Genomic DNA, 24,526 nt, shown 5'->3' with positions numbered 1-24,526 from the left:
AGCATCATGATGTATTCCTTCCTCAATCGTAATCTGATAGGAATTTGGGAAGGTCTGACTCAGTAAGTTGGGATGTAAGCTGTGATGCTCTGGGTGGGGCTGGGGGGGCAGGAAATCAGGGAAGCTGAGGCAGAGGGTATTCTAGGCCTGTACAGTAGTGGTCACAGTTCTTCCATATCATACCCTCGAGCAAACAACCATCACAGATGCTAATTCTCAGCGTGAGGTTGCGGCCCTTGTCCATTATGGTCCCTTATTTTCATAGGTCTGTCAGCGTTCTTGTATAAAAGGCAGGCTCACTCTGTCTGTGAAGTGAATAAATAAATAATTGGATGCAGCAGGAAATGTGGATATTTTAACACCAAGCACTTACTTCCTATAGGATTTTCAACAGTGGCCATAGCAGCAGGTTATTAAAGTTGACAGCCATCAATATCTACTGTTTGGAAACCACCAGAAGCATGGCTCTTAGTATTCAAGAAACCAGTACTAGTGACCTAACTGGTTTGGCTAAGTGGATAGAGCGTTGGTCTGTGGACTGAAGGGTCCCAGGTTCGATTCCAGTCAAGGGCATGTAACTTGGTTGCAGGCACATCCCCAGTAGGGAGTGTGCAGGAGACAGTGAATCAATGTTTCTCTCACTGATGTTTCTAACTCTCTATCCCTCTCCCTTCCTCTCTGTAAAAAAATCAATAAAATATATTTTTAAAAAAGAAACCAGTACTAGTAAAAAGCCTAGGTATTTTAAATAATAACATGTTTGCCGAATAAAACCTGCTTGATTTTTTTTTTCTGCTTACCTTTGAAAGGATTAAGGAGTTGGAGGTAATCATTCAAACAATCTGGAAAATGATTTTTGATTGAGGCAAAGAAAGAACAATTAGTTTGAACATCACCTATTGAATTTCTTTGATTTTTCCTTTCTCATAGCCCAGATATTAGTAAACACACAGTTCTGGTTTCCGTTTCCCTTTCTGTGAACAAACACATACACTGCCAGGAGAGATGAGCCCCATCGGAGAATACACTGGTATTTACCCCCCGCAGGCCGGGCCTGCTTGGAACAGAGATGTCTGGGAGGCGAGCAGACGCCCTTCCCAGGGAATCGGGCCCAGCCTCCGAGCTCCAGGTTACACGGGCAGGGCCGATGCTTCCTCCTTGACTGCTGCTTCTACAGCCTGGTGGGTTTTTAGATGTAGTGGGATGGAAACTCAGTTACAAACTAAATGCTTGTTTATCAGACGGCAAGTCCCTCTCTGCTCTGTGGGTGTACGTACCATTAGGAAGAGCACAGCAGCTCCCCTTGGGCTACACGAGAACCCCCCGGGCGCACTGCCAGCCCTGGTGGAGATGGCAGGTTCCAGGGCCTAGACTCGGGGAGCCCCACTTGGAGTGTTAGGTGGATCTCTGAGCAGTGCAGTCCGCACGAAAAAGAACCCCAGAACTGTATTAACCGCACAGCTAAGGAGAGCCGAGAATGGTTTTCAGTCTTCACACGCATAATCTGCTCCTCGGGTGAAAATTGAGCACCAAATGCCAGGACACAGTGAGAACAGGTGTACCGACCTCCACCTGGGACTTGGGGAGGGGAAGCAATGAGCTAAGAATGGCCGAATCAGAATTTCCCAGGAAGGCAAGCTCTGCAACAAGTGTGCCTGGACTCACAGAGCTCGAAAGCATGCCTCTTATAACGCAGCCTCAGATGAAGAAGCGCTCCGGACAGTGGCTTTCGCGGAGCCCAGCACCGCAGACGCTCTGTGCAGAAGTCACATGCCTTATCTCACACCGGCACGTGAGCCTGTGAAAATTCAGAACATCCTGTAGCAAAACACTCTGCTGAATGCAAGGCTCCAACTTACTTGACCGTAAAACACTTTTTATGCATTGCCTTTTAGAATCCTTCCAAATAGTTTTCCGTTGCACACACTTTGGAAAACACAATTCAAATATGGCTAGTATCTCACTGAACCCAAAAGGCAACATTTCTGCTACCTCACAGGCATATTTGAACAGAGATCCGGCCTCCCCTCGGGCAGTGGAATTTGATATTCCCTTTTTTATTCCACTATCCTCCGTTATTTTTTTATTAGCTTGGATCAAATACATGCATAAATCAGTTGAAGTTCTCACCCATTTCACTAAAAGACCACTACAGTAAACACACTTTTGATGAAGCACTTGAATTTCTAGTCCTTTACCTTAAGGTCACACCGAAATCCATTCATCAAAATGCAGTAGCCTACTGGTGTTAAGAAGTGAGAGAGGGGCACTTAAGACTCTTTCTGCTTTGAGAAAGTATAACTCGACCAACCTTCTGATTAGTACTGCTGGCACGCAAGCGAGCATGAGAAGCGAAGGAAGAGAATGCGCTGACCTAAACGAGATCTTCTCTGCCAGAGTTCCTTTGATTGCTACTCTGCAAGGTAGGCACCTGGCTTCACATGGCCCCTGTGTAAGGCCGGCTTCACTGGGGTGCCACCTGACTGGTCCCACGGGGCCCCCACTTAGAAGGACTGCATTTAGTTTAATGCCCTGCTGTTACTTTATTGAAATTCTTAATGACTTTTTTTTAAAAAAACATAAGTTTTTATTGATTTTATAGAAATAGGAAGGGAGGAGAGAGAGAGAAACATGGATGAGAGAGAGTCATCTATTGGCTGCCTCCTGCATGCCCTGACTGGGAATGGAACCGGCGACCTCTTGGTGCATGAGACGACGCTCAACCAGCTGAGCCACACTGGCTGAGCTTTTAACGATTCTTTTAAACAAGGATTTTACATTTATATTTTTGCACAGGGCCCTGCAAATTGAACAGCTGGTCCTGCCCACGTGGGGAAGGTGAATCTGTCTTTTTGGGAGGGTTCTTCAGAAGGGCCACTTGCTTGTCCTGCCCCAGCACATTAACTGCAATGGTCACTTCCCTTGAGCAGTTTAGATACTTTCTTAGAGTAAAATCTGAAGGAATTTGAAGATGTAGTCACGCAGTAGTGAAAATACAGGATTTGGAGTCAGAGAAAAGTGAGTTCAAACCAAAGCATACACATGTACTGAAGTCTGGAGCTGAGCACCATTAATACGCTTCTTGGGGCTGCAGCTTTGGGACCAGTGTCGGCAGCTGTGCGTCCCCTGCTCTGCATAAAAGCTTACAGGCACAGCCAAGGGACAACGAGGAGCTGAACTAAACCCTTTGTTGCTTTGCGAAGCCATCTGTCTTGGCACATGCAATTGTAATTGGCACAAAGGTGCCACATAGGCTAGCGATGGCCCTGCCCAGCTTTCTTGTTTTTGAAAATGAGAACAGTGCTTGTTGGCTACAAAGATTTTGATGACACATGAAGTGTCTAATTTAGGAATCACTCAAGACGCGTGAAATCCTTTGCCTAAAACTAAGTATTTACACTCAGAACTTTGAAGAGACAACCAAAATGTTAGCTAATATTTAAACTCATGCAGTGTTCTAATATTAACTAGTCAAGCACATGTGTGTCTGTTTCTACCTATTTACTCATGAACAACATATGCATATCTGAAGTAATAAAGTAGCTAAATTGATTCGCAAACTTGTGACAAAAACCATGGCTGCTTTCTTTGTATTGTTCTTGTTCTGCGCTAAAGGCTCCTCTACTGTGTATTTCCCACTGGGACCAGCGTGCATCAAAACGGTTATTTCTTTTGTAAAGCTCCTATGATGATTTCACTGAATAGTCAATTCTCTTACCCGTATTCATCTAAAGTCCAGTTTTTAAGTAGTTTCTATTTAATGTGGTATTTTAATCAAAGCATACATGAACTCCTAAGAGCCAGGCGGTTCTGGATTTAAATCTCAGCTTTTATTAATTTCCCAAGACTGCCATAACAAATTGGCACAAACCAGGTGGCTTCAAACAAAGAAACTTATTCTCTCACAGTTCTGGAGGCCAGAAGTCCAAAATTAAGGTGTTGGTAGAGTTGATTTCTTCCAGCGACTCCGAGGGCGAATCCGTTCCATGCCTCTCTCCTAACTTCTGGTGGCTACCGGCAGTCCTTGGCATTTCTTGGCTTGTGGATATAGCACCCCAATTTCTGCCTCCATCTTCACGTGATTTCTCCTCTGTGTCTGTGTCTCAGATCTTCCTCTGCCTTTCTCTCCTAAGGATACCTGTCGTTGGATTTAGAACATTTAAATCCACGCTCATCTCATCTTCAGATATTTAACCTACTTACACCTGCAAAGAGCCTTTTCCAAATAAGGTCATGTTCACAGATCCGAGGGTTAGGACGTGGGCATATCCTTGTGGGGCCACCATTCCACCCACTGCTACCCATGTGGCCTTGAGTAGTCACTTAGCACTGATCAATCTCAGCTTTTACCATCTGTAACGTAGAGATGAAAATACCTGTTGTAGAATTGTTATGAGGATTAGAGTGCCGTAGGTTAATTGCACAATGCCTGCCAGGTAATAGATTCTAAATGAATAGTAGCTGCTCTTATTATTATGTAGAGTTGTGTCTACTGCAGGACTTATACTAATGCAATAACTAAATACGGGTTTCTTCTGATGTGTGCTCTACACTGTTGATAGCTTCAGCTGCCTGCCAATACCTAAGCATGGCATCATCCCTTCCCAGGTGAAGGTGGCAGAGTTTTATGGAGCCAATTTGACTCCAGTTGGGGAAAAAAAAAACAGTTTTGAGGCTGAGAGCTACTTCAAGATGTGTATCCCCAATACAATGAAAATCACTCTCTGTGGTCTCTTCCCATATGCTCCTTTCCCACATCTCTCCTAATGGCCTTCCTACAGCATCCTGGAGCCTGGAGGTGGAATATTAAGTAGCCATTAAACAACAAGAAGCAAACATTTATTCTGACAACCCTTTATGTACCTGTTTAATGAAAGGAGAAACAGTTAAAGAAGGTTATTGGAGAGCAAGAAAGCAATCATAGTAAGCCTGTCCGTTTGGGGTTCTTATTTATAGCGTGTAAGAGGACACTCAAGTCTTACCAGCTTAAACAATAAAGGGTATTTATTACCTACTGTATCGGGAAGGTATGGAGGTAGGGTGAACTACATGATTCACAAACTCAAAAATATCAGAAAGGATCCAAGTCCTTTCATTTTATCTGCTCTATCTTCCATAGTGTTGGCATAAAGCAGAGGAGGCTTTGCTGTCTTGATGGCAGGAAAGTGGCTGAAGCAGCCTACTCTGTACCTGCGATTCATATACAGAATGGACAGGGAGAGCAGGAGAATGAGGTCCTGGAGGCTCTCTGAAATAAGGGAAAGCCACATGAAGTTTCCCTTTCTACCTCATCTCCTATAATTGTATTTCATGCCCATTCCCGAACCAGTCCCATTAGACCATTTCCACATTCTGTGTGATGTCGGCCTGAGTTACCTAAACTGGTTCATTGTAACACGGGAAGGATGGCAGCTCTGCAGCTGAAGGTGTGAGTCAGAACTGTTAAGTATTAATTTGATATTTTTGTTTCCAAAGTTAAAGTCAGCCTAGTTAATCTCCAAAAATATTCAGCAATTCTGTCAGGTACTTAGGTTGGGAAGAGAGAGAGAGAGAAAGAGAGAGAGAGAGAGAGAGAGAGAGAGAGAGAGAGAGAGTCAGTCAAGGGAGTTAGTGTTTGCAAGGAGATGAGTATAAAGACAGACCATGAACTGTTAGCTGTCTAAGATAATATGATAGATTAAAAACAGTGATGAGATAATAGTTTTTATGACTGGAATGTCTCCGTGAGGCCAAATAAATGTTTATAGCTATTCATGATGACCAGGCCCAGTGGCCATGGCGGGGTGCAGAGAAAGATCCCTGGGTGTGAGCTGGTCATTCGTGTGTAGCCTGGGTGCTGGCTGACCTGATCCTTTGTGGCTCTCAGTATTGTAGAGCAGTGAGATGGCAAACTGGTCGAGGGATAATCTAGCCTGAAGGACCAGAAGTTGAGCTGGTCTCCTACCTCCCTTAACTCCCAATGGTGAGATGTGAAGAAGCAGAAAAACTTTGAAATTTCTATTTTTCCCCCTCCCCAGGGGTGTGGTCAACAGGAAAAATAGCTTTGCCTGAATCTACACCAACTATTTCAGTTGGACCATAGCAGAATTTAAATGATAAGGTCATAACATTTTAAAAACTTCAGAGTGTATATTTTCTTTCTCCTGGATGATGATTGATGGTCCCAGGTTCGATTCCGGTCGGGGGCATGTGCCTTGGTTGCAGGTGCATCCCCGGTGGAGGGTGTGCAGGGGGCGGTTGATCGATGTTTCTAACTCTCTATCCCTCTCCCTTCCTCTCTGTCAAAAATCAATAAAATATTTTAAAAAAATAAATAAAATAAAAATAAAGAGATAATATAATTGATAAATTATAAATACCAGGGAATGTCAGAAGCACTGAAATCTCCTGGGTGAATTTTGCATGTCTCATTTTTAGTGAGTAACGGAGTGGAGGAGAGAAAGGAGAGGACAGAGAAAGAGGCAGCGGGGGTAGGGTGATGATGCCCAGAGGAGACCAAACAACATTTCCATTTGGAGTTTGTGCTTTTCCGAGTGCTGACTCATTCTGATAGATTATTAGAAAACTCCTATTTCCTCATGAATGTGAAAAAAAGCAAGTGTAAAATTTGCAAATTTATTCCTAAATGTAGTTAAATTCATAAATATTTAGACGTTTTCTGTAAAGCTTCTAATTTATAACCTTTACATGAATCTGTAATTTGGTTTAAAAGCTCCTAAATGAAGTAGTAATGTCACAAAGCCTATAAATATTCACATCTTTTAAAAATGTTCTTCAAACCATGAGAAGAAATAGTGAATGTAAACCACTTTTTTTCCAGGTGGATGTTTGCCTGGGTGAGTCAGGACAAGGAACCACGAAAACCTTTCAGGGATAATTTAGATTCTAGGATTTCATTCTATTGGTTGTATAGTCAAAAACTCTTCATTAAGGGTAATTAGAAAAAGTTACACATAAACCTAAAAAAAATGAACAGATTCAAATACAAAAACTGAAAATTAAGACCTGAGAAAAGTTAAACCAAGATTTCTAAAGATACAGACAATATCAGGTAGAAGAGTGAGTCCTTAAATTAATCTTCTTGAGGCTGTTTTTTCATCTGTAAAATGATAATACATTCTTCATAGTTTTATTTTAATTAACAGTAATGACTATATGAGTAACACAAAATCAGCAAACCCTTCTCCCCCCTCCCCCCCCCCCACACACACGTATGCACACAAATGCTTGAATGCTCTCACTTTTATCCTTCTCACTGTCATACTTTCTCTCCCAACCTCTCAGCTCTGCTTTTCCAGGCTCACATCACCCCTACATATAGTGAAAGAACGTTTGTTTTCCCCAATTATTCCACCAGCGCTTCCCTGACAAATTATTATGAACTTGACTTGAAACATTTGCCTATTCCTGAACCTGTCACCATGCCCAAAGTAATGAAATATCACCTAGCCCCATTCTCACCCATGAACCCAGGGGACTTGGGGTCATGTAAACAGGGAGTAGAAAGCATTGGGTCTGATATGGTGCTGGCATCAGAAGAGGCGAATAAATACTAAACAGGCAAAAGCTGGAGACACTTTGTACATGTGGTCCGTGAATAAAACGAAGCAATATATGCAAGGCCTTACCATAGTGTTTGGTGTATAGCAAGTTCTCCGTTATTGCCACCATTAGCCAATACTCACTCTTATTCCTGCACTTTCCACTGTAGAGGGAAGACAAAAGGGATTAAAGTAGGAAACAGAGATGTTTTGAGCAGGTGCTCCCTCTAAAAACTGTGTCCAGAGAGTGTGAGAAAACCAGATGCTCCCTTGGATTCCACCAATAGGCGTCACACATGGCCTGGCCTCTCAACCCAAATCCATGAGACTCCTACATGCCTGTGGTGCCAGGAAGTTAGGGATAGGTCCCCATCAGCATGTTGGACATTTTCAATACACAACCATGCATCTTATGTTTATTTGTTGGTTAAATTAGCATAATTATTTCAGCTTTTTTCCCCCAAATATGTGGATGTGTGTTTTTTGGTGTGTTGTTTTTTTTTTTCACACCTCAAGGAGATTCTTCTACTGCCAATAGTCCAGAATTTGGTAATAAACTCTTAGCCCATAAAATCCACATTTTTCATTTTTTAAAAATATTCCTGCATTGCCTTTAGCTTTTTGTACTGAAAGTTGATCATCTTTTTAGTCTATTCTCTTAAGAAATCTTCTAACTCTTTAACCATTTTACTTGTCCTTCCCTTGATTAACTCTGCTGCTGGCTCATTTTTGGTAAGGTGTGGTGAGCCCAGTCTACACATATACATGTGTTGCTGTTATTATTGGAGATATATGCCCAAAGTCAGACCATAGGTTTACCTGTTGACTCTCAACCCAAAATAATCTTCAGGCTTTTAAAAACTCAGCTGCTATTTCTAATATATCTTCTTGCATTCTATTTTTATATATAAGTGTACCCCTTTCTTAATGCTCCCACTATTTCTTTAGAAAGTAAGGTTATGGTTGATGCCTACCATTTAGGGTTATGTGGGGAAAATATTTTACAGAATGTAGAGATAGTTGAACAGGTTTTTTGTTGTTGTTGTTTTTTGCGGGGAGCATGTGGAAAGACCTCAATAAGCATTTAATAACATTATAATTTTGATCATTATTATCATAATAACTCAGTTGAAGTTTGAGAATCCTCATGGTGAAATCAGTTTCTGACTTGGACACTGGTTCTTTACTCGATTCTCAGATTATAGCCTTCAAATTGGAAAATTTTTGATGTGTGAAGTGTTTGGATATAAAAGTAATGAGTGTTTTGCAGATATTGATTTGGCTGAAAAAATGACACATAATGAAAATTAGGAATCAGACTTTACTGAATTTAAAGGAGCAAATAATTCAAAGAACAGAATTATAGAAGCAACCAGTTGAAAGTCAGTCAAGAAATTGGCATTGATAACAAAATATTGATCTTGCCTTTAGAAATGTTGTTTCTTTCATAATATAAAAATTGTCCTTTAGTCACAATATAGTCTTACTTGGAATCCTTATTTTAATTTTGTATCATTCACATTCCTGGAATAACAGCAAATCTGCTGATTACTTATAAAAGCAGGGAAAATTGCAATTATAGTCTCATGTTTATTAAGGAGTGAGAAACTTTATGGTCAACATAGCACATTTTAAGTGTCAAACACTGAATTTTTCTATGCAGATTAAATGGTAACCTTCAGTAAAAACAGTGAGCATTTTACAGAATTTTTATTATTTGACCTGTTTAATATAAGTTGAAATAATCCTCTTGTGTAAGTACCATTGCATAATGCTGTCTGCTGAGCTATTAAGATATATTTAGTAATTCCATTAGAACTGCACCATCGAGCAGGGCAGAGCATATGGAAAGAAGTTGGTGGAAAACTGATTAAACATTTATATCAAGTACATTTTGATTTAACTCACATAAATAATTCATTTTTATGTTTTCTTTCTTTCAAAATAAACCTTTTTGACACCTGCTGTGCTAAAAATAATGCTAGCGTGGTTGTAATAAAAAAAGTATTAAAGCTCATAGCAATGACATCATCTGGTACACAAGCAGATACTAAATTGTCAGCACATAGTAAAGTAAGACTTGGCATTACTTATTATTTATTTAGTGCCTTAAAAACACACCATGCTTAGTGGAAAGTGAAGCACCTGGCTGAATTTGAATATAGAGTTTGTCTCAAGAAAAGCTAAATATTAAAAGTCTCATAAAGACACACAAGAAAATATATGAGAGAGACATAAGATACTGAATTCCCCCCCTTTTTTTTCCATTGAGCATAAGAACTAAGCTGTGAGATGAGAGTGAATGAGCTTAAGCAAAGACTCTGAAAGATGTTAGAGTTCTTTTTTTTTTTCTGCTGAGAATCAAATAAGTGGTTTGGGCTATAAGGAAGCAAGAAACATCCAATTAGAACAGCAAAAAGAAAATGAAATCCAAAAATATGAAGATAGTGTAAGGAGACTCTGGGACAACTTCAAGCATACCAACATTTGCATCATTGGGGGTGCCGGAAGGAGAAGAAATAGAGTAAGAAATTCAAAACCTATTTGAAAAAATATTGACAGGAAACTTCCTTTACTTGGTGAAAGAAATAGACATACAAGTCCAGGAAGAACAGAGAGGCCCAAACAAGATGAACCCAAAGAGCCCCGCTCAAGGGGCAGACTCAGTGAGCACCGAAGCGCCACTGAAGCAAGTCCTTCTCCACAGGGGCGTCTCCTGCACAGCAGTTCTTCTGTTGTAGTCGCAGCTGGTCCACACAGCTAATAGGCCTGCAAGTCATTCCCTCCCGGTGAAGCCAACAGCAATCCAGGCTCAACCACAACAGGGCTATGCGCACAGCCCACACAGGAGCACATCTAGAGCGCTCAGCTCAGATCACTGAGGAGGCTGAGCCACTGAATCCTACAGGACACCTTCTACACAAGGCCACACTGTCAACTCAGGGGACATAGCAGCTCCACCTAATCATAGAAACAAACAGGAAAATAGCCAAAATGCAGAGACAAAAAAACAGGTTACAAATGAAAGAAATAGAAGCAAGCAAACTACTGGATATAGAGTTCAAAACCATGGCTATAAGGATGCTCAAGGAACTTAGAACATCAACAACATAAAAAAAGGACCATTTAAAAATGAAGGATACACTAACTGAAATGAAGAATAATTTATAGGAAATCAACCTAGAGTCCTTTTAAAATGGGAAGGGAGAGATATAGGCAAGAAGATCATAGTTAACAACTACGTATGGTCACAACATCATTCTAAAACAGAATTCCCCCCCCCCAAAAAAAATAAAAACAAACAAAAAATAAAACAAAAATTCCTTTCCTAGCCAGTTTTTTTCAGTGGCTAGAGCTCAGCCTGTGGACTAAAGGTTTGAAGGTTTGATTCCAGTCAAGGGCACACACCTCAGTTGCAAGTTGATCCTTGGCCCCTATCGGGGTATGTGAAAGAGGCAACCAATCAATGTGTCTCCCTCACATCGATGCTTCTCTCTCTTGTGTGTCTCCCCCACTTCTGATCTCTTTAAAAAAAAATCAATGGGAAAAATATCCTCAGGTGAGGATTAACAATAAAATAAAATAAAATAAAATAAATAAGCAATTCCCTAAGTAGGAGACACATACCACTGGAAGCACAAGGAATATCCCTGGGTGATTCACAGGCATGGTATTGAAGAGCAATGAATCACATCCCTTTCAATATTTCTGGGTAAGTGTAGAAGGAAGTAGTAAATTAGGGCTATTTAACCCTTCCTATCCTTTCCTATAACCCCATTCTGTCTCTTTTTATAAAAATACAAGCAGCCTTTATGGGCAGTGGCCCAGTGGATAATATCACCTAACCAAAATTTGGTAGCATTCCTTTATTCTTATTTTACCTACACAAGGCAAATACATTTTCTATGCACATCATGATACAAAAATAACTTAAAAAAGTTTTCCCAGTCATATGAGTCGATTTAATGAAAATAAGAGTGGGCTACAGAGGCAGGCCAGAGGGGATATGTTTAGGCAGAATTATAACAATACTTGCAAATCCAGCCCTTACAGCTGGCTGATACTGGCATGTTATACAAAAGGAAAGCTTTAGGGTGAGTGAGCAGAGGAACTATTCTATTTTTGCCTCATTGTAGACTAAGAATATAAGACTATGGCAATGAATAGCCTGTCCGACTCTCCTTAAGGCAACCCTCCCCACACATGCCAAAAAGGCATAACTTATTTTAGGGTTGTTTATTGGTGATATCACTTTATTTATTTATTTTTTAAATATATTTTATTGATTTTTTTACAGAGAGGAAGGGAGAGGGATAGAGAGTTAGAAACATCGATGAGAGAGAAACATCGATCAGCTGCCTCTTGCACACCTCCTACTGGGGATGTGCCCGCAACCAAGGTACATGCCCTTGACCGGAATCGAACCTGGGACCCTTGAGTCTGCAGGCCAACGCTCTATCCTCTGAGCCAAACCAGTTAGGGCTGGTGATATCACTTTAAAGAAAACTTTTTTATTCTGGGGGCAAAACACATTAAAACATCATGGTTAATATTGGGAAAGGAGACCTCCCATTTGGCACTTGCAAACTCAGATAGCATCTGCATAACCAAGTATTCGTAGGAGCTCATTTTGTTGTGAGATTTTCACTTAGAGACTGATTTTCCTTCATAATGTATACGCTTTCAGATATTCAGATTTAAAATTCTGCATGATCATTGTCATATCTATGAGGGCCTGGTACTGGCACACAGTTTCCTGAACTGTATCACTTCAGCTGAAAGAGAATGACCAGAATGAGGGCCACAGACGCATTGCGGATCTTTTCCTCTGCTCCTAGCAGAACCCTGAGAAGAAATGAGCACCAGGGAACAGGTTGGAGCATCACAGGTTAAGCAGTGCTGGGCTTGGAAAACGTTTTTTAAAAAGGATGCATTCATTATTTAAGATAACTTTTCTTCACATTTGCAAAGTTAATGCATATTTTTTAAACTTGCAAACTATAAGAGAGCAGAAGAAGCAAGTGAACTATAATTCCACTAGTCAAAGAAAAGCATTGTTAATATTTTGTTATGCATTTTCAGATGAGATTCTTTCCATCTTCCCTGTATAACTTTATAACAGCCTATTTTTTTTTTTAAATCTCACATCAATTAATATCCTTCCTTAGCAGTTGTTAAATGTGAACCATGGATGTAGGAGACATAGGATTTCACATAAGATTTCATTTTGTTTTAAAAATGGGAATATGTTTTCTGTGATCATGGTTTTCGTGGCTTCATAATTTCCATGTTTAACCCATTCTCTACTTTTAAATTATGGTTGTTTCTAGGTTTTTACTATTATAGGTAAAAAACTTCAATGAACATCTCCTCTATAAATATTTTAGAATATAAATACTACATTAAAATGAGATTTCTTAGAGAGTATGAATGTTTTAAGGTTAATTTTCTTAGAACTGAAATATCAATGTTCTTTCCTACTAGCAGTATGTGTGTATTTACTAGTTTATATTCATTGACTATTGTCTGTTAAATCATTTACATTTTAAAATAAGAAATGTTCTAATTATTTGTGTTGAAATGTAAGAACAATCACAACTTTAAAGGAGCTTAATATGATGCATTAATTAATGCTCACCCTTGAATGGGATCTGAAGAGCAAAATTACAATGATGGAGAAGTCATGCTTTCCTAGTTAGTACTTCTATTCCATTATGTACGGTTGTTTATATAACGCCTTCTTTCGGATTATAAAGTAAATGTTCAAAGTGGCATTCTATTTTCCAGTACATATGCTGAAAGTAAAACACAACGTATTCTGCATCAGCCATCAAGAAGTCAGTGGATTACACACTGTCTACAGATCTCCACACAAGCTAATGAGTGTGTACATAATAAAATCATTCTGTCTTCATTAGTGACCAGAATTAATTACCCTCCCCACAAATAATTCCTCCTTAGTTCTTATACTTCTACCGTAATATTGATGACATTCTGCTTTGCTGTATAGTTCTTTGTGAACATGACTTACCACTTCTTAGAAATCCTATGTGATTTACTTGTGAATCCCTCACAGTGGTTTGCACAAACTTGGTTGATGTTTAAGTAAACTCATTTATTTACTCAATACATATTTCCTGAGCACCTACTATATACCAGAATTATGATAGTCACTTTATAGTCAAAGCAACAAATCAAAGGAATTCGGCTCCTACCGTTGTGGGCTTTCAGTACTGTGGAACAAATATATATTAATTCACCGTATAAATATTTATAGAATTCCAGTGGACTCAGTGTTATAACAGTACCAGCTGCAATGAAAACATAGAAGAGGGCAGGCATGGTGGTAACAGCAGCTATGTGGTTATGGGGAGCCAGAAAAAGGAAAAAACATGTGTGAAGGCCGAAACCGGTTTGGCTCAGTGGATAGAGCATCGGCCTGCAGACTGAAGGGTCCCGGGTTCGATTCCGGTCAAGGGCATGTACCTTGGTTGCGGGCACATCCCCAGTGGGAGGTGTGCAGGAGGCAGCTGATCGATGTTTCTCTCTCATCGATGTTTCTAGCTCTCTATCCCTCTCCCTTCCTCTCTGTAAAATATCAATAAAAATATATTTAAGAAAAAAAAAAAACGTGTGAAGGCTGTTGTTGAATTTAAAAAAAAAAAAAAAGGCAGTGGCATTGAAACAAGAAAAGTAATTGAATTTGCTAGCATCTCTATATGAGCAGACAAATAAATATATGCATTGAAACAGAACTATCAATGAAGTAGAGTTACCTGACTTTCCTCTCGTTAATATCATTTAACTAGTATATACGTAAATTCTAATTGTACGGTACTTGTTATGTATGAAGAACTTGGGCACACATGCGCGCACATACAATTACTCTTCAAAGCCCTACTCAACTATGGCTCTGTTTTTCCAGAAATGGGAGCTCCTCGCCAGGAGTATTCTCTGGATTCAGAGATCTCTCCAGATTCTAACTGCATTCTCTTGGTGAATGAGAATGGCGGTTGATTAAATGGCCCCATTTTGTTGCGAGTCCTCAATTCAGATTCCCAAGCAGATCAGAATCTTCAAGTGGGGAGGGGACTGGAAACTGTGGACCATCCCCAGAATTCCTCTTGGGCTTTATTATTTACTCCTTGGCAGTTTCAAACTGAAACACAACTCGGAACTGTGTGCTCGAATGGATTGGTATCTCCCTCAGCTCCTTCCCACTCAGCTAACAAAATGACCAACCGGACCAGAAAGCAGCATACATTTTATTTGCACCAATTGCATCATGCCATTCTGGTTCCCGACAACTTCGGCCTTCATGCCCTAATCATGCCTTCTGAAAGTCAGCATCATTCTGTGATGTGTCCTCTGTCTTTGTTTGGACATAAACCTTGCCCTGAATTAATGGACGGAAGGAAATGGGGAGATTTGAAATAACATAATTCTGATATTTGAGAGAGATGATTCCTCACAGTTTTCTATGTTATATTTTTAGGTTATTGCTAGGTGTATTTTTCCTTCACAAAGTAAAACATGCTTTTATTAAAATTATACACAGAATATACCTTTACCTTACAGCTTTATGCATGTTTATTTTATTGTACGACCTGTTTTTTTCAGGGAAACACAATGGGGGGACCACTACATTGGGATACTAGCTTTTATGAAGTTCATTAAATGACTGTGAGTAGAGAATCAAGAGAGAGAAAATTTGGCAGACTTCTTACTACAGAGACTGAAGTTGCTGTCGAGTTCTACCGAGAGTCTTGCTAGTAGTTAATTTTGTCTTGAGAAATATATTGTTCACTGGCTGGACAATCTTATTTTTCCTTCATCACCAATGCATGTAAAGCAGTATATTTACATATCACTACATCATTGCATTTCTTTACAGGGGAAATGTCTGTCGCGTCATTATATATTACCACTGATATATGTCAGGCAACAAACATATATAGATTAATCTTTACTCTCTGACTAGAAATTGTATACACATCAATATATCATAGCAAATAAAAAAATCAGTTCTTCAAACTTCAATCCTTTATTGAAGATGTTTCATTTCAGGCATATTTGCATGCATATAGTATATCATTTAAAGTTAATTTCAACTATTAGTAAGAGAAAAATTTAATATAGCAATGCCTTTATTAGTATTACAACTTATCTTTTCTTTTTCAGTGACTTTAAAATTGTACGATATTCAAAGTACTGTCATTTTTATTTTCTTCCTTGAGTCCTGGAACAGTTGAGGAACTATGTGAGGAGAAAGTGGAATGAGCATGCGTTCACAGTCCCTCAGTTGTACAATAAAGATTTTTTAAAAATATATATTTTATTGATTTTTTACAGAGAGGAAGGGAGAGGGATAGAGAGTTAGAAACATCGAAGAGAGAGAAACACCAGTCAGCCGCCTCCTGCACACTTCCCACTGGGGATGTGCCCACAACCACGGTACGTGCCCTTGACCGGAATCGCACCTGGGACCTTTCAGTCCGCAGGCTGACGCTCTATCCACTGAGCCAAACCGGTTTCAGCAATAAAGATATTTTTTATGCATATTTGAAACCTTATGCTGCCATTCTTGGTCAAAGTGATTTCAAAAGAAGCTCTGCCCACTGGAGATGAGTGATATTGATATTAACGTATATGGGAAAGCTTGTAAACTGCAGACAGTCCTACCTCTAACGGTGGTGAAGTAGAAAGAGGAGAAAAGCCTGGACACGGGCAACGTGCTATTGTTTTGCTGTGTGACCATGGATAAGTTATTTAACCCCTCTGACCTTAGCTCACAGGATTATGTTCATCTGATGAGATAATGTCTGTGAATGAAGCTAGCAAGTACTTGGTAGTATGAAGGCATTCGCAAGAACAGTGGTTCTCAACCTTTCTAATGCCGCGGCCCACAGGTTGAGAACCGCTGCTGTAGAGCCTAAGACCATCGGAAAACACAGATGTTTACGTTATGATTCATTAACAGTAGCAAAACTACAGTTATGAAGTAGCAACGAAAATAATGTTATGGTTGGGGGTCACCACAACATGAGGAACTGTATTAAAGGGTCGCGGCATTAGGAAGGTTGAGAACCACTGCGCTAGAAGATAACTATTATTATTCAAATGAGGCTAATTAGATTCTAACTAAAGAAGTTAAGGGATTCCAGATGTAGCCAGGGTAATAGCAGAAAGTTGACCTATGGACCAGGAGTTCACGGTTTGATTCCTGGTCAGGCACATGTCCAGGTTGTGGGCTCCATCCCCAGAGTGAGGCATACAAGAGGCAGCCGATCAATGATTCTCTCTCATCACTGATGTTTCTATCTCTCCCTTCCTCTCTGAAATCAATAAAAGTATATTTTTTTAAGTGAGGGGAATAAATGTTGTTGTTGCCGTTACACTTCTTTCATGTTTCTGTCCCTGTGTTTACCATTCCTCCTATGCTCTACCCAGTGCTCATCTCTGCAGCCTCTTCTCCCACCACTTTGGGCTTGTGCACTATTTTCCAGGCATTTTGACTTCTTTGAATTGTAACTTGTCCTGCTCTCTCTGATTTTCAGGTCTTTTTAAACAAGCTGCACAATCTATAAGAATTTTCTCCCAACCCTGACCCTCTCCCATTTTCTTTCTCATATCTAACTTCTACTATCTTTCAGTATTTAGCTTTAATGTTGTCTCTCCTGAAATATACTTCCTGGTGCTTCAGCCGAAGGAGATATAAACTCCTAGAATATGCCAGATTTTTTTTTCCATCCTCACCCGAGGCTATGTTTATTGATTTTAGAGTGAGGAAGGGAGAGAGAGAGAGAGAGATGTTACCTCTTATTCGCATGCCAACTGGAGATCAAACCCACAATCTAGGTATGTGCCCTGACAGGGAACTGAGCCCCACAACCTTTTTGTCTGCAAACTGCGGCTCGCGAGCCACATGTGGCTCGCGAGCCGCAGTTTGCCGTTCTGTTGACTAATGAGTTTGCCAACCACTGACCTAGACTCTCAATTCCAATAATTACAGGCTGTTGTTGTTCCTTGTGATTAAGCCCCTAACCCAGTGGTTGGCAAACTCAGTCAACAGAGCAGCAAACCATGGCTCACAGCTCGAGCCGCAGTTTGCCGACCACTGGTTTAGGTGATAACACTCCAACCACCTGAGCCAGCTGCCCAGGCTATGCCAGACTGCTTGAATGATAAGATGCCACCCTTTGTCAATACCTGGATTCTGGTTTGGAGCAAGGCCTGTATCAGTTTGTGCACTGTTAACATCCTTAGTGCTACCTTAGCGCCAGACACATATGGGATGCTCATGACCTATCAGTGAATGAATAAATTGCCACCGACATCTGTCTGAGGGAGAATAACGCTCTGGTTCTCCCAACCAACCCAATAGTAGTTTGTTCCTTAATTTATGTATGCCATTCAGTTTACTTACTTTCATTTCATTTTTTAAAGATTTTGGAACCTTTCAGTATATAAAATTAGATTAATCATATCTTTGTCTCCTTTTGAATTACTTAGAGAAATTCTGGCAAGCATTTTTTTCTAGAACACGTTCTAGCTGAACATTTTCCAAGTATGTGCCCATTTAAATATTTACTTGGAAGTGTCTTTTGTTTTTAAGAGACTTATTTGGAAATTCTGAGTGCAAATTATGGCTCTGTAATTTATTTGGACAAAAGCAAGCTGGTTGCCAGGTTACCGTTTTAAATGGTCTTATAAAACAGCGCTAGGTTATACCACTTTAAACGGGTGTTTACTGTACCTGGCAACTGTCCTTGTCATATGCTTCAAAAGTATTTAGATTGGATCTGGTTTCTAATGACCAAGAAACCATCACCACTGGATAAATAGGATTAGAAGCAAGACTAAGATATCTTGCTGCTCATAACATGCATTTAAGTCTAGGAGAGTTAAATCTGGCCAACTGGATGGAGTTTCTTTCTGTAGATGAGTGCTGGTCTGCCTGGAATATTTTATTTATCAGAATCATATAAAGGGTACTTAACACTTTTGGAAACGCTGTCATATTTGGTTCTGCTTCTTGTAACTTTCAGGATGGAGGACCAGAAACACGACAAGAAAATCACCAGGTGCTCTGCTCAGTGTGCAGGTGGTTGACAGTCATGCACTGCTCTCCCAGCTGTGTGTCTCTGGCAAGCGTCTAGGGCTCCTCAGCTGTGCTCAGAACCTAAAAATAGACACTTTTCCTTGACTTCCTTTCCTGACTCACCTCAAATATAACGCGATTTCCCACTTATAAAAATTGCAGCTTGCTTTATTTTTATGCTCACAAAATCGCCTGGTAACATTAACATATTAACATGCAAAGGGATAAATGCAAACAGTGTGATTTCTTCTCCACTGGACCCAACAAACATGGCCTGTGTGCCCGTTCCATGCCACGTAGTTTTGTTGTTGTTTGCTTGCGTGCTTGTTTAGTCTTAGTCTTCTCTGAGTCTTCCTCTTAAAGAAATCTCTCTCCTTCCTCGACCCTTTAAAAAAAGAGTTGAAGGGAGTGTCTACCTGCAAAAGTTTTTAAGTAGTTTTGTAAAGTGAAGAAGAACAGTTCCTTTATTATTTCCCCTCATAGCAGAGTCTGCCTAGTTCAGTGGTCGGCAAACTGCGGCTCGCGAGCCACATGCGGCTCTTTGGCCCCTTGAGTGTAGCTCTTCCACAAAATACCACGTGCGGGCACGCACATACAGTGCGATTGAAACTTCGTGGCCCATGCGCAGAAGTCGGTTTTCGGCTCTCAAAAGAAATGTCAGTCGTTGTCCTGTTGATATTTGGCTCTGTTGACTAATGAGTTTGCCGACCACTGGCCTAGTTAGTCATCAGCTGCTTGCTTTTTCCTCGGGGCACACAGCTAGTCCACTTGTTGCAGCCTATGTCATGGTTACGAGTGGCTGTGGGATGGCATTCTGGCCAGTGCACTGTGGGCAGGAGCGATGTGTACCACTTCCAGGCCAGGCCAATACAATCTCCTGCTTAGCCCTCTCTACTCTGCCCCTGCCTGCAGGGAAGGTGTGTGGGGTCTCCCCGGCTTTCAGTAGGAGGGGCCTGAGTAGAGTGTTCTGCTGGACGATGACAGGAGCAAGGAATGGACTTGCCTTGTGTAAAGCCACTGAGGGTTAGAGAGGTTGTCGGGGTAGTTAACCAAACCTGACAATTGCAGCGCTCATTAACCCCCGTAACCTTTACACGCTCATGAAAATGGCCACCATAAAAGAAAAGCAAAAGTCAACAGTGACATTAACTTGCAACCTTAATGGGAGGGAGAACTGAACCAGAGAAACTGACTCTCATTAGCCCTGCCCGGCCCCTTTGAAATGGCTATGGTCAAACCAGAAGAAAGTCCATGTGGCCTTCCTCATACTCTGTTTTGTAAATGTGGCGTGGATCTCTTTAAAATGCTCTTACAAACCGATTTACCCTTTAAAAACCACATACAGCCATAGCCGGTTTGGCTCAGTGGATAGAGCATCAGCCCAAGGACTGAAGGGTCCAGGGTTTGATTCCGGTCAAGGGCACATATCTTGGTTTCAGGCTTGATCCCCAGCCCGGGTCAGGGTGCATGCAGGAGGCAACCAATCGATGTTTCTCTCTTTGTCTCTCTCCCTCTCTTCCATTATCTCTAAAAATCAATGGGAAAATATCCTCAGGTGAGAATTAACAAAAAAACGACAATAACAACAGACACACACAGACACACACAACCACAACCACATACACACTGAAAATTTTGACTTGTACTATGGGCAAAATTCTACTCATGTTCCTCTCTTCCTCCCTTTTATATAAGAGCGCTTTCTTTAAACTGAGAGTAGGTATATTTGGTTTCAGGACCTCTGGATTTTCACGGGTTTGGGGAGTCATGAAAGTATGTTTGCAAAAATTGTGTCTCCTGGGTTGCATTCATTGGAGGTGCTTATGATGCTTTTGCTCAAGCTTAAAAATATATCCGAGAAACAAAGCAATCAAGCGTAGATTTGGCAACAATCTCATCACTATAGCTAGAGAAACCAGGGAAGTCAAGCTGAAAAAGAAAATTCACTTAGATAAGGCATTTTCAGTAGGGGCCACAATGGAATACCTGCCAGCTTGTAGGTTGTCAAGTTTTTGAAGAGGCGTTTTATTTTCATGGGAAGTACAAGTGTAGAAGTGTCCCTGTACTCGAAATAACCTTTTCTCTCCCCAGATAGCCTGGGGCAATCGGGGCCCGGAAAGGAAGTAGACATTTTCACTCTGAGAAGAAATGGCTTTAACTTCTAGCAGTTAAGTTTTCTCTCAGGGAGATTAAAAAGCCTTTATTTTTTTCCCCCAGCTACAGTACAGCCCTAAAAATATATCAGCCACATTAGAATAGATTGTCTTTTAGCACCTGCATTGGTGAATCTCCCAAGGCCTCTAAATTCAATTTTTAAAAAATTGACTGTGAAATTTTCAAAGGGCTCTGGGATGGGGAAAAGGAAGATTAGACTCCAAAAGGGCCTGTGGAGGACACAGTGGAAATTTAAACTGCCTTCTGTGTGCACAGCTGCCCTGTGAATAACGCTTTTGCCCAGGACCATCTGCCGAGGGCCTCACCGCACACCCTGCGTGCAGGCCGAGGCTGCGTAATGCACCCATGATGCAGGATCCTCCTGGTGAGCATCCTTCCTGGAACCGCAGCTGGGTCCACATGGGACTGTTGGTGAACCAGAAACAAAGCAGACTCCCTTCCAGGAAGCTGTAGGAAGGAGATTTTAAAAACTCTGGAGGCACCCTAGCTGGTTTGGCTCAGTGGATAGAGTGTCACTGACTTGCGGACCCAAGAGTCCCAGGTTCTGTTCCAGTCAAGGCCGCATAACTTGGTTGCAGGCTCCTCCCCGTTCTGGCCCCTGGTTGGGGCTCATGCAGGAGGCAAGCAGTCGATGTGTTTCTCTCACATCAATGTTTCTCTCTGTCTTTCCCTCTCTCTTCCACTCTCCCTAAAAATCAATGGAAAAATATCCTCCGGTGAGGATTAAAAAAAGGAAGGAAGGAGGGAAGGTGGGAGGGAGGGAGGGAGGGAGGAAGGAAGGAAGGAAGGAAGGAAGGGAGGGAGGGAGGGAGGGAGGGAGGGAGGGAGGGAGGAAGGAAGGAAGGAAGGAAGGAAGGAAGGAAGGAAGGAAGGAAGGAAGGAAGGAAGGAAGGAAGGAAAGATACGGGTATTATTCTTCCCATTTTGCCTGTGGCCACTAAGAACTGAAGAAGTAAAGTTGCTTGTTCAGAGGAACAAGCCCGATGAGGGGAAGAATTAGGAATGTAAACCACACTTCTACCTTCTGCTCTGTGCTCTCTCTGCTCTGCCATGTGCACGTTTCCTCCCAGCTGTGTACGTGCAATGAGCTAGCGTGACTGTCTGAACCACCTCTGGAATTTGGCCTGTGTCTCTAACTAAACAGCTTAAAACAAATATTCTCCTTGCTTACATTGTCATTCACTCCTCTACTTAAAAATAACAAAATATTTTAAAAGCCAAGTCTTCAATTTCCATATTATTTCATCTTTCAGGAGGAAGTGAGCCTGTGCATATTAACGGAAGACAGTTTAAGAAACAGGGCACTTTACTTCATTCCTTCTCAGCCCTGAATGTTCATACCTTTCAACTCCTGTTCCTTTTTCAGTAAATCCTTCAGCCAGTGTTTCCGTGATAGTAAAGGAGTTGAACTCCTGTGATGACTGATTCTATATCACTGTAAAACAAACATAAACCTATACATCCATCATCATGACCAGTCAGATTTTTTTTTTTTTTTTTGAGTTCCCAGTAAGGAGAGGTAATCATATGACAACACCAAAGAGGGAGAAAAATTACTGTGGTGCCCAATCCTATAGGATAAACCCATAGATAAGAGAGTTCATGGGGCTGAATTTATTTCTAATCCCCCTGACTGCTTTATAGGTCACAGATTTACACTCAACATCATTCTGCTTTACAGTCTTCATCTTAACTCCCATGATACTGTTTATTAAGGGAGATGTCAGGGATCTGCCTGTCTCCTTCAAAGAGAAGAAGAACATTTTAGAAACGACCACATGCACGTAAGTATCCAATCAAAACAAGTTTCTCTTGTCTGTAATAATTATGCTATTCACTAAGCAATCCTAATTGTACTTTCTGTAAGTCAGGCTACAAAATACCGGTGTGAGGTGAGGTTTTTAACAGAAATGACAGGAAAGCATATTAATTTTAGATGAGGGAGTTTGAGGTCACATCCCTTTCCAGTGCAAAATGAGGCAGAGATAATACCAAGTTTTGATGAGTTTTCAGCAGTGCCGATCACAACCTCATGCAAGTGAAGTTGATCTTCAAAATTCACTGTGGTCCGATTTTACTTGTCCTCAAGGATAGTCATTAGCCTGAGCTCACACTATTGGAATTCGGTTTTCAGCACAGGGCAAAGTTTTCCTGCCATAATTGCTTCCATCTGCTACATGAACACATGTGTTCCTGCAATAAAATTTTCTAAAACTCTCCGAACTCCACATATGCTTTTCTGCCTGGGCTCCCGCTGTATTGATGTTTCACCTGCATTCCTCCTGGGTGGGACTCTGCCTTGCAGCTGGCTGCTGCGTTGAGGGTGGGGTAAACAGGGGAAGTATGATGTTTGCTGTGAGACTCCAGTGGCAAATCCAACACAGACATTTGCCTTGAAAACAAAAAGTTGTGGTCATGTGTGTTATAGTATACACCCTGCTCACGTCTCATTTTATTCTGAATATTTCTTTTTTTTTTTTTACTCCATTTTCATTTACTTGTGTCAATGCATGAATATATTGCTATTGTAAAAATCTTCTATTGGAAGAGACAAAAAGAAAGTTCTCCTTCTTCCACCCCATAGAATAAGTGAGATGTTTTCTAAGAAGTTGAAATTTGCTCTCCTTAAAAAAACACACAAATTAGTCTTAGGTCTGTTTGTTAGCAGATTTTCAAAGACCTCCAAAACTTTCCAAATGAAAAAAAATAAATAAAATAGCTTCATTAAGTTACCCTAAATCACAAAATGAAAATACCCCACAAGAAGTGAAGCTGTATATTAATGTACATTGCCAGGGAGGAGGGTTTGGGGAGGGAGAATATTGGGTTGGTTTGATGAGCCTAAAAAGTTGAGTGTGAAGATACTTGTGTACCTGAACTTCAAATTATTTTGAAGTACAAGTGCTCTAAGTGAGGAGCACGTGGCTGATTTCAGATCCTGAAGTTTCCTCCTGTGTTTGCAGTGAAATGAAGCTGGCTGCATCTGGAGCATCCCCGGGAACGGGGGTCTGGGTTGTTGGCTTCCTTGGCCAAGATACTGCTGAGGTACCACCAAGAGATCAGCAATGCAGATATTATCACTTTAAGACTATGGTTAGTAGTTTTAGGATCTTGTTTAGAAATTGCTTTTTGTGTATATCTTTGTGTGTGCATATAATATGCATATTTATACATTAATTACATATATATTTGCTGTGGTACATACATTTCTTAATGTGTTTGCTGATAAAGGCATCACACAGGTTCTTTAACATACTAATGCAGAGTATGGGTGTGCTTTGTATGTACTCTCTTTAGTCCCTGGGGACACTAACATTCCTTGAAGAAGGTGAAAAGTTCAAAGTCCAGGGTTAGTAATTGACTTCGTTAGATTTATATGCTGCCTCTAATGCATGTTTTGTCCAAGTAAGAGGTATCCATTCACTTGAAAATAGAATGTCTATGTCTCCTGGCAGACTGATAAGGTAGACAGGCAAGGTGTGACACCATGCTGTTGCCAAGGCCCCGAGAAAGGACAAGACTGAGAGACCAAGGACCATATGCTAGAGGACCACAGAGGTCATTTAACGTATCTCTTGAACATCAGTCTTTGAACAACAAGACCATTCCTAAGCTCAGAAGACATATAATGGTCGAAACCACACTAAAGTGTCTCAGGAGACATACCCGCCCACTGTAACTCATTCAGAATCCAAAAATCCTGCCAGAA

The sequence above is a fragment of the Plecotus auritus genome (assembly GCF_963455305.1).
Source record: "Plecotus auritus genome assembly, chromosome: 11".
Classification (NCBI taxonomy): Eukaryota; Metazoa; Chordata; class Mammalia; order Chiroptera; family Vespertilionidae; genus Plecotus; species Plecotus auritus.
Note: the sequence above shows the minus strand (reverse complement) of the source record.